The sequence below is a fragment of the Hetaerina americana genome, unplaced genomic scaffold (genome assembly GCF_022747635.1).
Source record: "Hetaerina americana unplaced genomic scaffold, ioHetAmer1.1.p SCAF_75, whole genome shotgun sequence".
Classification (NCBI taxonomy): domain Eukaryota; kingdom Metazoa; phylum Arthropoda; class Insecta; order Odonata; family Calopterygidae; genus Hetaerina; species Hetaerina americana.
The window spans coordinates 1,138,492-1,153,064 of NW_027287372.1; the positions used below are offsets into that span (position 1 = coordinate 1,138,492).

Consider the following 14,573-nt stretch of genomic DNA (forward strand, 5'->3'; position numbering starts at 1 on the left):
GATTCAACGGAAGGGATTTGAAAAACTTTTGGTTTCTACGATCAGCTGGGGAGGGGGTGGGATCGACTGCCATGGTGGACTCCAGGTGGGCAGCCTGGATGTCCGCCTTTTTAGTCGGATCGAAAATTAATTGGTCGATTAATTTCAGAAGAGGGTTGGTAGATTTAAGGTTGCGGCGAAGGGACTTGGATATTTTCCAGAGGGAGTTATCCTCGAAAGACAGGGAGGAAACATGACGCAGCCATTCCTGCGAAGAAAAAGCCTTAATGGACCGTCTGACGTGAGCAGCGAGGCGGTTGTATCGGGACTTATCCCAAGGCAATCGGTCTCTCTGCCACAGTCGACCGGTGGCATTTCGTGCTTTGATCATCACAAGAATGTGAGGTGGAAGGGGACGCGATCTCCTCCCAGAAATGGGAGGAATAAATTTCGTTATTCGGCGTTTCGCTTCTGCAAAGGCATCCGAAACGGCTTCTGCTCGGCGGTCAAGGTCCGCAGGAGTGGGGGAAGAAAGGGGAGCAAACGGCTCCAAGACGTCTGCCAGGGAAGCAGGAATAAGGTCCCAGGTTAAGGATGGGGTAGGTGGGGGAAGAAGACGAGGAGAGGAGAGGGGGAAGTGAAAAAGGACCGGCAAATGGTCGGACGAAAAGTCTCTGATGACCGAGGGCGTGCCGACGAAAGGAAGGTTGATCGCCAGACCAAAGTCGATAATGGATACACAGGAAGGGCATCGGGAGACACGTGTTAGTAGGGGGAAAATGTTTGTCCTGGCGCAGGTTTGACCTTGACATTCCAACCCGGAACTATCGGTCGCAGAGAAAAACAAATGACGTCACGTGAAAGAGGGGGGGCATTTGTCCTTCACAGGCAATATAATTGCATCACGTCAACCCAACCCACGCAGGAAAAATCATCCTGGCGCAAGTTTCACCTTGAAACTCAAACCCGGATACATCAACAACTATCGGTCGTAGAGAAAAACAAATAACGTCACGTGAAAGAGGGGGGAGGGAGCATTTTTCCTTCATATGCAATCTAGTTGTACAACGTCAACCCAACCCATGCAGGAAAAATCATGACCCAGGGCCATCGCCTCTTATATCTCCAGAACTATCGATTGTAGAGTACAACAAACGCTGCCAAGTGAAAGAAGAGGTAATTATACTTCAGATTAATGCCTTAAAGAGTCCTCTTTATATTGGACAATATATAGATTTTATCAAATATCTCGTTTAATAATAACGATAACAACAAATAAACAAAAATAATGGAAAGACAACGTGATTATATGTTAAAAAGGTCCTTATTATTTTTTTGATAGCACTTTAAATAAGCCCGTAAAAATTAATTAAAGTTCTCAAGACCTAATTTTTTGAAATTCCCGCTATTTCTCTTCAATTCCGCTTTGCTATTCTCTCATTCTATACCTATTAATCAGTCTCCTTCTCCTATTCGGAAATTGACATTTAAAGCGGAGGGCATGAAGAGAGAGTAGAATTGCGTTAACCGGGAAACGCCCATCCCGGCTTTTTCCCTTTCCACCACACTTTCTACGCAGTATATAAAGGGGACGGATCGGCGTTAGGTCGCCAGCAGATCGGTAAATATTCCCGGTCTATAGGCCCACCTAATCATCGTGTAGGGTTCCAGATGAGATCTTCCTCCGTGGGGCTAACACCAAAAGCTGTGGGGGTAAGTATGACCCGTTAGCCAAATTGGCTTTTCGGATTTTTTTTCATTTTTTCTATACGCTCTAGAAGCGAGCAAATGTGAAGATGGGTCACTCTCAATGCCCGCCTTCGATTCCCGGCGAGAAAACCGGAGACCCTTTCCAGGGTATCCAAGGGTTTTCAGGGTACGGGAATATCATTGTCGAAAGGACACCCCTTATGTACCCCTTAGCGGGTTGAGCACCGTGGGGGTACTCAGTACTCTCGTACTGAGTATTTTCCAGAACTTTCAGACCGATCGGACCAGTGGTTTTGGCCCTATGGCCAAAAAAGCCGAAATTTTCGGGAATTATGCTCAATAACTCCGTTGTTTGAAGAGATAAAAATATGATTTAAATTTGAATGTTTATCAGAAAACAGCTGGCTACCGATTCCGCGTGGAATTAATCGTAAAAATATTAGGGTTCACCCTAGGGTAATAAGGGTATAGTAAAATCTCCGACTGAAGTACCCTTTTCAAAATGCTATATGATACCGAGCATAAGTGTTTACTATTCCCAATTTCTAAAAGTTTGATATACCAAATAGGTAGGTCACTATTCCTAAAAGAAAGGATAAGAATTAGGCGGTGGCGTTTACAAAAAACCCTCTAGATAAAAATATGGTTTAAATTTGAAAGTTTATCAGGGAAAATTTAGTTATCTATTCCGCATTGAATTACCCGTAAAATTATAAGTGTTTACCCTTGGAAAACTAAGGGTATGGAAAAATCCCTAATTGAGGTACCATTTTTAAAATTCTGTACGATACCAGACATAAGGGTATAACATTCCCAATTTCTAAAACTTTGATATACCAAATAGGTGGACCAAATATATAATGTTTTCTCTAAGGAATAGGGATACAAAATTGTTGAAATTCATAATATATATTAAAACGAACATTTTGTTTCAAATAATTTTTATTTGATTATTTTTTTTACATATAAAAAACTTTTCTTGGCTATAATTATAAATCATAACCTCCCCCACCGTCATTGTAAACATTCGGGGGAGAAAAAGTTTCGTCTCCCTCCCCCGAAAAAAGATTGTCGCCACCACCCCCTCCCCGAATCGGGTGGTCATCATCTCCACCTTCTCCACCCGGTAGCGGGTTTCCTCCTCCAAATCCTCCTTCAGAAATGACCCCTCCTCCTGCAACCGAAAGAATCTTTCCCGGATGCTAGCCTGCCAGAATAAAAATAGGTACCGTCAGTAGATATTAATTACACTTCGAGCATTATTAAAATTTGATATAACCAGTTAAAAAAGCTACCACAGAAGTTGATGAAGAGGTCAACGCTTCGGGTGACGTTGAGGTGGAGGTGGTGACGCTGACAGTGGGGGTGCTGTTAAGCGTCGTGGTTGAGGGGGTGGACTCCATCCTACAAAGGTAAAAACGAAAACTTTGTATACAATAAATCATATGTTTATATATATATATATATATATATTAATCGTTACTCACATCAATTAACTGGAGGGTGATTAGAACTGCCAAAACCACCCTGTCCTCGGTTACTATTAGAGGTAACGTCATCAGACACTACAAATGAAACATCTGTAGCGATTCTTTCAAGGATGATTTGACATATTCTAGCTCCTCTTCTCACCAAAAAATCCTCATCACTATGGTTATAGAGGAGAACCTTAATTTCCCCCCTATAATCAGGATCAATTACACCCGCCCCAACTTCTATCCCATACCTCAGCGAAAGACTAGAGCGGGATGCGAGTCTCCCGTAAAATCCTTTGGGGATTTCAAGGGAGAATCCGCAAGGTATTAAAGCCCGCCCCCGCTTAGGAATTATATCCCACTGGACAGCACTAATATCATATCCAGCAGGGCATTCATAGCATGGCATAGGGGTACTTGCAAACGGGTGTAGTTTCCTAGTGATGATGGAAATTCTGAAAATTTTAATATGATAAATATATATATTTAAGACCCCTCCTCAACCATATTCAAATAACATTTAAAATAATGTTAATTATCTCTAAGTCATAATTACCCAGAAGCAGAAGTAGTAGCCTCCATGATGATGATTTTTGGTGCAGGAGTGGTGACAAGACTGGAATATGGTGCAATTCGGCAATTCGGCAATGAGCGGCGATGATCAGAGGAGAGCGGATAATAGCGACGGTAGTAGATCTCTGCCAGGTGTTGAATGATGGAGACTCAAAGCTGAGGGTTTATATACAGGAACGCTTCTGTAGAGCATCATGCTACGTGCTAAAACTAGGAAGTTAGAGGAGGAGGTTGCATTAAGCAAGATCGGATAGTGGAGTGGGTTTTTTTTCACTCCGCTGACCTCACTCGTTGAACATATCCCAACATCCTTGAGAGATTCCTCATCCTCCTTAATCTCTTTCAATAACAACTCCTTGCATGTCCTCGGATGTTCGGCATTGAGCATTGCATTTTTTCATTAGAAGCTGCCAACTCCAAAGACCTTGGCACATGCTCCGGTTGCGTCGAAGGATAATTGAAAGGAAATACCTGAACTAGTCAATTCCATCCAAGCACATGCGTAGATGATGAAATTACTTGATTTCAACTAAGTAACCTTCTTGCGCGGATGTTCGGCATTGAGCATTGCATTTTTTCAGTAGAAGCTGCCAACTCCGCAAACCTTGGCACATGCTTAGGTTGCGTCGGTGGATAATTCAAATGGTTGAACTAGTTAATTCCATCCACATCCAGACCAGCACATGCACAGATGATGACATTACTTGATTCTAACTAGGTGGCCTTCTTGCACGGGTGTTCCGCTGAGGGAATTAGCTTTTATTTCTATAAAACTCCACTTCTGAGAGTTAAGTTTCCATTTCCTCCAGAGCAGCTTAGAGAGCTATTACGGACCGATTTCACCTCCCGAATCATCAGCTGTATTCATTGACGTCAGGAGTAAGTACATATCATTAATAATCGCATTAATTTCTTAGGGTATATGCAATACCTAAAAGAAATTCATATATAATTGATTTTATCAATAGGATTGCATAGTTTGTTAACTAATCAGAAGTAGTAATATATATACAGCAATGTCTAACGTAAATTCACTATATAAAATATCATTATTAAAGTTATCAAAATATATTGTTCAAAGCGCATTCGTTAAGACGGAGAAGAGACAATCACCGGGTATCTCATTTAGACATTGTTTGCAGAGTAAAGTTGACATAATCTTGTACCATTTATCCGATTCAATACCTCGCACTACGTTTAATCATATTGAGCAATATACTATTGCAGAAGAATACGAGTTTCTGTTCGAACGGGGTTATGAAGTAGATGATATTCGTTACGAGGTTTTTCTACCTCTAGATCCTGCACTTAATGTAATGAGATGAAAATGTATTTTTTCATACTTATCATTTTTTTATTTTATTTCAGCAACAGCTCAAAGAACCTTTAATCATGCCCTCTATCCAAGAAATTCTAGAAAATTACAATGCTGGTAGCTATCACAATTCGGAAGAATTAGAACAGGCATTAAGTGACATATATATGAAAATAGTGTTTGATGACGATAACATTTCTGATATGGGGACGTATAATCGAATGAAAAATGCGCTGGATAAGGCAAAGGGAAGAAAATTTTGCACTTACTGTGAAATCTTCTATGACATTGACGAGGCTATGCCTCATGAGAATACCAACGCGCACCGGATTAAAATCAACGAGCAAATAGGGAGAGGATTCAATGAAATTGAATCAGCTATTCGTTCCAGACTGAAAACATTTTGGATTACTCCCGTGGAAGATGGTGAACAGGACGTAATCTCATTTCTCAATAACATCAAAACTCAGTTGATCGAAAAGATAAATGATCAAATAGTGGAAAATAGTGCCATTAAATTCAATCTTGTTTTAATTTGCAAATTCAAAAAGGGTGAGAGGGATGAAATGAACGCTTCCTTCAAAACCAACAATCGCAGGTTATTGTTAGCAGATGAAATTGAGGAAGTAATCAATGAGACATTTTCTAAACTTTTAAAAGAAAAGTCCGAATTTCAAGCTAAAGGTTCAGGATGGGCCTTATCAAATGTGCTAGGTTTAGAACTGCGAATAAACAAGTACACGCCATTTCGAGGATCAACATTCATTGAGCTGCCCAGAAAAATTAGGAATACTAAATCCGTTATCAATATCAGAAATGATGATCAATACTGCTTTAAGTATGCCATTTGGGCCAAAAATATCGATAAGGATCCTCAAAGAGTTTCCCAGTATAAGACACGAGCATGCCATATGGGTTACAATTGGGACTGCATCGCGTACCCGGTGGAGCTGAAAGATATTCCCAAATTCGAACGTGTCAATAATATTTCAATCAACGTTTTTGGTCTGACAGATAAGAACCTCGTGTACCCACTAAAAATTGTAGATCATGAGCTCGAGGATCATCGCGACCTCCTTTACATTAGCAACGAAACAACCGCTCACTATTGTTGGATTAGGAATTTTGATAAATTGATTCACCCCCAAATTACAAAGCATTCTAATAGAATATTCACTTGCAAACGCTGCCTCACACATTACCAGAGTGAGCACAGGCTAGAAGAGCATCAACAGCTATGTAAAGGTACAGGCGAGCCGAGTAAAATCATTCTACCTGACGAGGACAATAAAAGTTTACAATTCACAAACTTAAATTATTCTTTTCGGGTACCTTTTGTCATTTACGCTGACTTTGAATGTCTTCTGGAAAATATTAGTACCTGCGAGCCTTATCCTTACTCATCCTATACTAATTTAATGCAGAGACATACCCCATTCAGCTTTAGTTACATCGTAGTGGGACCTGAGGGATGCGAGGACCCATACCTGTACCGAGGTCCCAATGCTGCTAGGGTATTCATTTTACGGATGAAAGAAGAAGCTGAAAAAGTTTGTAAACTTTACAAAAATATTATTCTAATGAATCCTCTCACTCCAGAGGAAGACTCAGATTTTGAAACTGCAAACGCATGTCACATTTGTGGTAAAGAATTGAAGGAGAATAAAGTTAGAGAACATGATCATTTGACAGGAAAGTATAGAGGACCTGCGCAGTATTTTTGTAACATTCAATATAAAATGCCGAATTTCCTTCCAATCTTTATTCATAACCTCTCATCATATGATGGGCATTTCATCGTACGAGAGCTTAACTATGATGACAGGGAAATATTTATAATTCCAACTTCTGAAGAAAAATATATATCTTTTTCTAAGTCTATCACGGAAAATTTCAAAATTCGGTTTGTTGACACGTTTAGATTCATGCCTACCTCTCTAGCTTCATTGGTTGCCAATTTAACAGAGTTTAAATGCACAAGCACAATATTCGGTGAAAAGACAAATTTAGTTACACGAAAGGGGGTTTATCCCTATGATTACACTGATTCGTTGAATAAACTCGATGAAACCTTGCTCCCGGAAAAGGAGAATTTTTACAACAGACTGACCGATGAATATGTATCTGACGAAGATTATCAGCATGCAGAAAATGTTTGGGACGCATTTGAATGTGAAACACTCGGCGATTACAGCGATGTCTATCTGAAAAGCGACGTGACCCTTTTAGCTGATGTTTTTGAAAATTTTCGTGACGTATGCTACAGCGCGTATAAACTAGATCCTGCGTGGTATTATACTGCTCCAGGTTTAACTTTTGATGCAATGCTCAAATACACTGAAATAGAACTAGAGCTTTTGACTGACTACGACATGATACTAATGATTGAAAACGGCATCCGAGGAGGAATTTCACAATGCTGTAAAAGGTACTGCGAATCGAACAATAGATACATGTCAAGTCATGACCCAGATTCAGGTCCAACCTATTTGACATATCTAGACGCTAACAATCTCTATGGGTGGGCCCTTTCGAGACCCCTTCCCTACGGTAAATTTAGATGGTTAACACAGGCAGAAATTGATGATTTAAACGTTGAAAATGTTCCCGAAGACAGTGAAACTGGATATATTCTCGAAGTTGATCTTGAGTACCCACATAGGCTACACGATACACATTCAGATCTCCCTCTTTGCCCGGAAAACAAGACACCACCTGGCGGTAAACATAAAAAACTGCTAACAACTCTCGAAAATAAGAGTAAATATGTAATTCATTACGTAAACTTGAAACAAGCTTTAGAACTAGGACTGGTGCTGAAGAAGGTACATAGAGTAATCAGGTTTAGTCAATCACCTTGGTTAAAGACCTATATTGATTTGAACACTGAGAAAAGAAAAATGGCAGTCAATGATTTTGAGAAGGATTTCTATAAACTGATGAACAATGCAGTATTTGGGAAAACAATGGAGAACGTGAGGAAACGTATGAATATGGAATTAGTGGTAAACGAAAAAAGACTACAAAAACTAATTAATAAGTCAACATTTCTGGATAGGACGATTTTTCACGAGTGTTTAGTTGCCATTCACATGCGGAAGGCAGTCATAAAAATGAATAAACCTATATATATAGGTTTCTGTGTCTTGGACTTGAGTAAGACTTTAATGTATAACTTTCATTATAGAACAATGCTTCCGAAATACGGGGAAAATATATCCCTCGCCTACACCGATACTGATAGCTTCATATATGAAATAAAAACGGATGATGTGTATAGGGATTTTCTGGGGAACCTAGATGCATTTGACACGTCGAATTATCCAAAGGATCACTTTTGCTTTTCTGAACAAAATAAAAAAGTAATTGGTAAATTCAAGGACGAATGCGATGGAAACCTAATGACACATTTTGTCGGATTACGTAGTAAACTTTATTCGTTCAAGGTAGAGGGAGGTAAAGAAAAGAAGAAAGCAAAAGGAATAACGAAAGTTGTTAAGGAAAAAGGTTTAAAGTTTAACGACTATGTACAATGTCTCCGGGAGAACTCGGTGGTATTTCGAAAAATGAACGTGATACGGAGTAAAATGCATAATATTTACACCATGGAGATGAATAAAGTCACGCTGAATGCATCCGACGATAAGCGATACCTTTGTGAAGACGGGATAAAAACGTTTGCGTGGGGTCACTATAAAATTCCACGAAAACGAACGCATAATGTTGCTTTTAACGGCGATTGAAATTATAAAAGAAAGATATTTTTAATCTAAATTTCAGTGTTAACCATGACGTTAGCCTGGAAGCATCCGTGTACCTGTATTTGCGCGGGTCCCTCAGGCTGCGGGAAAACCACATTTGTCACGCAGTTTATGGAAAATTTAGATTATATGGTGAATAGCCCGATACGTGAAATAGTATGGTGCTGTGCTCCTGGAAGTGAACCAAGCATTAGAATACCCGTTCAATTTCGAACCGAAATACCGCCTTTCGAAGAATTTGGTGGTGTGCCAACGTTGTACGTGATTTATGATTTAATGAGCGAAGGGGCCTATAGCAAAGACGTCTCTAAACTGTTCACTAGAGGAAGCCATGACTTTAACATTTCGGTTTTCCTAATTACGCAGAATATTTTTTATCAAAACCCGCAAGCGAGAAACATCTCGCTAAATTCCAAGTATATCGTTGTCTTTAAGAATCCTAGAGATAGGTCGCAATTTGGTCACTTGGCTAGGCAGGTGTATCCGGAAAAATCGGGGGAATTGGAGAGGGTATATAAACAAGTTACGCAACAACCATTCGGTTATTTGGTTCTGGATCTTGGTCAGGACTCAGACGAGAGGTTTCGTTTTAGAACGAAAATATTTCCTAAAGACGGGGCAACTGTAGTTTACATGTCCCTACACGATGAAAAGATTGAAGAACAATAAACATTTGCTCCACGTCTTAAAATCGGCAAAACCAAAACTTCGCACTGCGATTGTTAAAACCTCGGACGACGAGTTGATCAAAGCCATTTGCGATTGTTGTTTGAATACACTTAACGGGAACCATAAGATAGATAATAGGTTAAAACAAAAACTATCCAAGCATCGTAACACGTTGAGAAAGTTAGCTGTGCGGGGGGCGAGTGTGAAGAAGAAACGTGCGCTGCTCGTACAAAAAGGTGGTTTTTTACCATTATTGCTGGGATCAATTTTAAGCGTTTCATCGGTAGCCTGCTGGGAAAATGAGCCTGCGTAAGATGCTAGTCGTGACTCCGGAAGTTTTTGATCGAAGTCGTGTAAAGGCTAGGTTGAGTACATTGGACAAGGAAATGAAAGGTGTGTTGGTTAAGAAAAGTATAAAGGATATTGATAAGTGGCATTTGTATAAAAGAATACTCGATAAATACCTTGACGCCGTCTCAGATATAAACTCCCCCGTACACGTTCCAATAGTCAAGTCCTTGGTAGAAACACCAACGAGGTCACGAGTTGCTGACGAGAGAGAGGAAATCCCCGCATTGAGAAAAACTCTGGCAGAAGTGAAAAGGTTGAATAAAGATTTAGACTCGACATGGGGACGCATACACGAAAGGCTAGGGGGAATGGAAAGCGTAACGTCAACGAGAAAAAAACGAAACCTATCGCGAGAAAGAAAACAACAGCTACCGTCTCCAAGAAAAATTCCGAGAAAAAGCGAGCGCGTAAGAAAACCGAAGACATACGGTCCGGATTGGGACACGACGTGATTGAGAACATATATAATAGCCCAGAGCACCCTGCCGGGTTTTCATCGGTTGAAAAATTATATAAAGCTACGGGAATAGGCCGAAAGGTGATTCGTGAGTGGTTAGAATCTCAAGAGGCATATACACGACACAAACCGGTGAGGAAAAGGTTCCCCAGAAATCACTATAACGTAACTTACATTGATGAGTGCTGGCAGTGCGATTTGAATGATTTGAGAAGATTGAAAAAATACAACAACGGGTGCTGTTACATTATGACTATAATAGACCTATTCTCCCGTTTTGCGTGGGCGAAAGCTTTGAGGACAAAGAGGCCGGAGGAGATAATTGAAGTATTTAAGGCTATATTTCGCGAACGCAAACCATTGAAAATTCAGAGCGATAAAGGGGGTGAATTTGTTAATAGTAAATTTAAAACTTTTCTCTCGAATCGAGGGGTAAAGTTTTACACCACAAATAATCCGGACATTAAGGCTAGCCTCGTTGAACGTTTCAATCGCACGCTAAAGTCTAAAATGTACAAGTATTTCACGAAATACACAACCTACAAATATGTCGATGTGCTCCCAAAACTCATTAGTAGTTATAACAATTGCGTTCATTCTAGCACAGGTATCGCACCCTCCAAAGTGAATGCAAAAAATGCATTTTCAATCGCTAGTCACATGAGGAAACCACTTACTAGCAAATATTTTAAATTGAACGCGAATGATTATGTGAGAATCAGTAAGGAGCGACTTCCATTTACCAAAGGATACACTCCAAACTATACTAGTGAAATATTCAAAATCGCGGACGTGGATCGATCGAGGTCAATACCGACATATAAATTGAAGGACCTTAACGGTGAGGATATAAAGGGTAGTTTCTATGTGGAAGAACTAGTCAAGGTGAATGTGTCCTCCGAGACGGAATATAGGATAGAAAAAGTTTTGAGACGTAAAGGGAGTGGACCTAAATTGGAATACTTTGTCAAGTGGGAAGGATACCCATCCTCATTTAATTCTTGGATTCCTGCCTCCTCCGTGCGTACATTATGAACGAATTTTATCTTACACTACCTAGCGACAGTTCGAGGGATTTCTATCCGAGAAATACGATAGCTAACTACAAAACAAAATTGAGTCATCGTATCGATTTGATGAATGATGATTGGTACGTAGGTCTGGCGGAAATTTCCCTTCCATCTATTCATATTCTTTCTGGTGAAGTAAGAGAGGTAATTGGAGATGCTGGAACTTTGGAGGAAGAAGAAGAAGCGTCTTCTAAAGATAATAGAACGCGAAATGAAAAGGGATTAGTTCGCGGAGAAATAGGAGGAGGACCAAAGTATGAATCTAGCGACGTTAAAATTAGATTAAAAGATGGTTCGTTCTTCGTGGTACCTACTGGCGCATACGAATCACTAGGTAAGGCATTTGTCAAACCATTCCTCGAACTAGATAAAGCGAAACGTATAGCAGTACAAACGGAAATCTTTAATGCGAATAATGATGATCTTCCATTCGCTGAAAACGTATCAGGATTGAGTGAGCGTATAGAACCTGGCGTGTTAATTACTGCTAAAAACGTTACTTACACTTTACTTCCGGGCACGTATAATTCCTTTCGAGATTTATTTATTACTACTCTGTCGGATTTTAGTACGATTAGTAGAAATTACATTCGTGGAGACATATCAGGTATAATATCCATACTAGCAGCGAAGGAAGCACATGCAATAAACAAAAGCGATGTGGTAAAAGGAATCATAGCAAACTCCTCTTCCAACATATATGTCTACACAGATATAATCAAACCGCAATTTGTGGGTGATTCGCTCAGTCGATGCGTACGCATCTTGAATACTAAAATTGGTGAATATCAGACATTCAATCCGATATATTATTTCCCCGTTGAGAAGAACCATATCGAAAGCATCGAAATTCTACTGAGTGATAAACTCGGTGAGCCCATATCTTTTCGTAGTGGTGAGCAAAGCTCTATAATAGTGTTACACTTTATAAAAAAGAACTAATTCACGTTAGTTTATCATTCTGCGTCGAGATGGCATCGGTGGTGGACCGATATTACAGTTATTATGCGAAGCAGGTGGGGGGAGAGATTGGGCCATTGTATAGAGCTTCGTACAGGGTACAAAAGGGACGAGGTATTGGAAGTTTTCTCGCAGGTCTGTGGCGTTTTGCTAAGCCATTACTATTCAGCGGACTGAAAAGTGTGGGTAAGGAAGCAGCGAGTGCGGGAGCGGCGGCTCTCGCGGACCTTGGGACTAAACCGGTAAAGGATATACTGCGCAGTAGAATAAACGAGGCGGAGCAGAACTTGAAACGCAAGGCCGAGGATAAGTTGAAAGGTATGACTGGTGGACGATTGAGGTTCGTGAAACGTCCAAGGCTAAATAAAATAAAACACATTGGTGGTAAGAAAAAACAGCATTCGAGTAGAAGGCGGAAACGAGGAAAGGTCGCGCTGAGTGATATTTTTTCATAATGAGTGAGCACATGCTGGGTTCGCTGGACATATTCCAACCCAATCCTCCGATACAGACGAACATTCTCTCGAAGCGACTTGTATCATATAAACCCATCTCTTCGTTGGATAATAGATCCGTTATCGAATTTCTAATAAAAGATTCTGGAGATGCGTACAAGGACTTGAATAGCGTTTATCTGAGACTTAAAGTGAAACTCTGTAAAAAGAATTTAACTGACTTTACCGATAGTGATACCAATCAGCCGGGAGTCGTCAACAATCTTCTCCATTCTCTCTTTGAACAGTGTAATGTATATTTCAATGGAACTCTTGTCACACCATCCGAGGATAATTACCACTATAGGAGCTTTTTCGAAAACGCGTTAAACTATGGGGTCGATGCGAGCAGAACGCACCTGCGTAATGTAGGCTGGGAATTAGATACGGGAAATGATATCGATAAGACGGATTCTTCCAATGCAGGGTACACGAAACGAAAATCATGGTTCAAGAATAGCACCGAGGTGGAAATATTTGGTAAATTGCAGTGCTCTTCGGAACCCCTTTGTGTGAATTGCGAGGGTACTCACCCAGTGTACTCTCGTAATTGCCCGAAGATGAAAGAAGAGAGGAAAGTCATGGAGATAAAAACACTGGAAAAAATCCCATATGCGGAAGCGAGGAGAAAATACAGGGCGCTAATCGCTCCAACTTTCTCCCGGTCCTTTGCTTCCGTTGCAACAACGCAATGTGTAAAGTGTACCATCGCCACGCAGACAGAGATCCCGAAAGAATCCCCAATAGAAACCACGCAAGTGCCTAAACCAAAAAGGGTGAAGGATGGAAAGAGTAAGGTGGACAAGGAGCCACCTACTCCTGTGGGCCCTTCAAAGAAGAGCCCACTAAAAACCACCAAGGGGAACACGCCAAAAGGGCGTGAGAATACACCTTCCCCGCCGCCTCCAGTCAAGCCAAAGAAGCCGGAGGTAATTGAAGAGGACCAGAGTATCTCTGATACTGAGGTCTTCGCAAACGAGTGGAAGAGGAAACATCGCTTCAAGCGATAACCTCAATAGAGTGGGTCATCTCCCTTTTTAGTCATCTCTTTTATTTATATATTTATTTATTTATTCTAATTTAACACTTTAAATGTGTTCCATTCTGCAGTGGAACTGCAATGGCTTTTATCGGCACAAGGAGGAGCTGGCCATTTTAATCCAAGATTTTAAACCCTCTTGTATTTGTCTCCAAGAGACCCATTTTAAGGCTGAAGATAAGGGTATTCTGAAGGGGTTCACTGTTTTTAGAACGGATGACCTAAGTGGCCAACGAGCCCAAGGGGGAGTAGCAGTTGCGGCCCGTGAGGGCCTTTACACCTCGCGAGTCCAACTGAACTCTCCATTCCAGGCCGTCGCTGTCACGGTGCACACCCCTGAGAGGATGACGTTATGCAACGTGTATCTGCCAGAGGGTGCACCGGTGACCCGCCTGAACCTTGAAGCCCTTGTCCACCAGCTTCCTCAGCCGTTCATTTTGATGGGAGATTTTAATGCCCATGATCCTCTCTGGGGAGGGCCAGAAACCCAAAGCAATAGGAGAGGTCGAATTTTATCCAACTTTATTGACGATTTTAACCTGTTTTTATTAAATAGCGGCGAAAAAACCCGGTTTAACAGCTTCAATGGGGAATTCTCAGCAATAGATCTTTGTCTATGCTCGAGAAGTCTAGCCCCAAAGCTGAAAATGTCCACCCACAACGATCTCTGTGGGAGTGACCATTTTCCTCTTCTACTCGTTAAAGAAGACTCTTCGCCCA

The 14,573-nt window shown here is 40.8% G+C and overlaps 1 long non-coding RNA gene across 2 annotated transcripts; it reads right to left on the bottom strand.

Annotated features, from left to right (window-relative positions):
- Positions 1–2,830: 2,830 nt before the first annotated feature.
- Positions 2,831–3,853, bottom strand: LOC139697392 (uncharacterized). 2 transcript variants are annotated; one of them, XR_011702778.1, is made up of 3 exons: positions 3,721–3,853; positions 2,985–3,093; positions 2,831–2,896 (listed from the first exon to the last, which is right to left on the bottom strand). It is a non-coding gene; the product is annotated as an uncharacterized lncRNA (long non-coding RNA). The 2 variants fall into 2 exon arrangements; XR_011702779.1 differs by lacking the exon at positions 3,721–3,853 and adding an exon at positions 3,177–3,597.
- Positions 3,854–14,573: the final 10,720 nt, after the last annotated feature.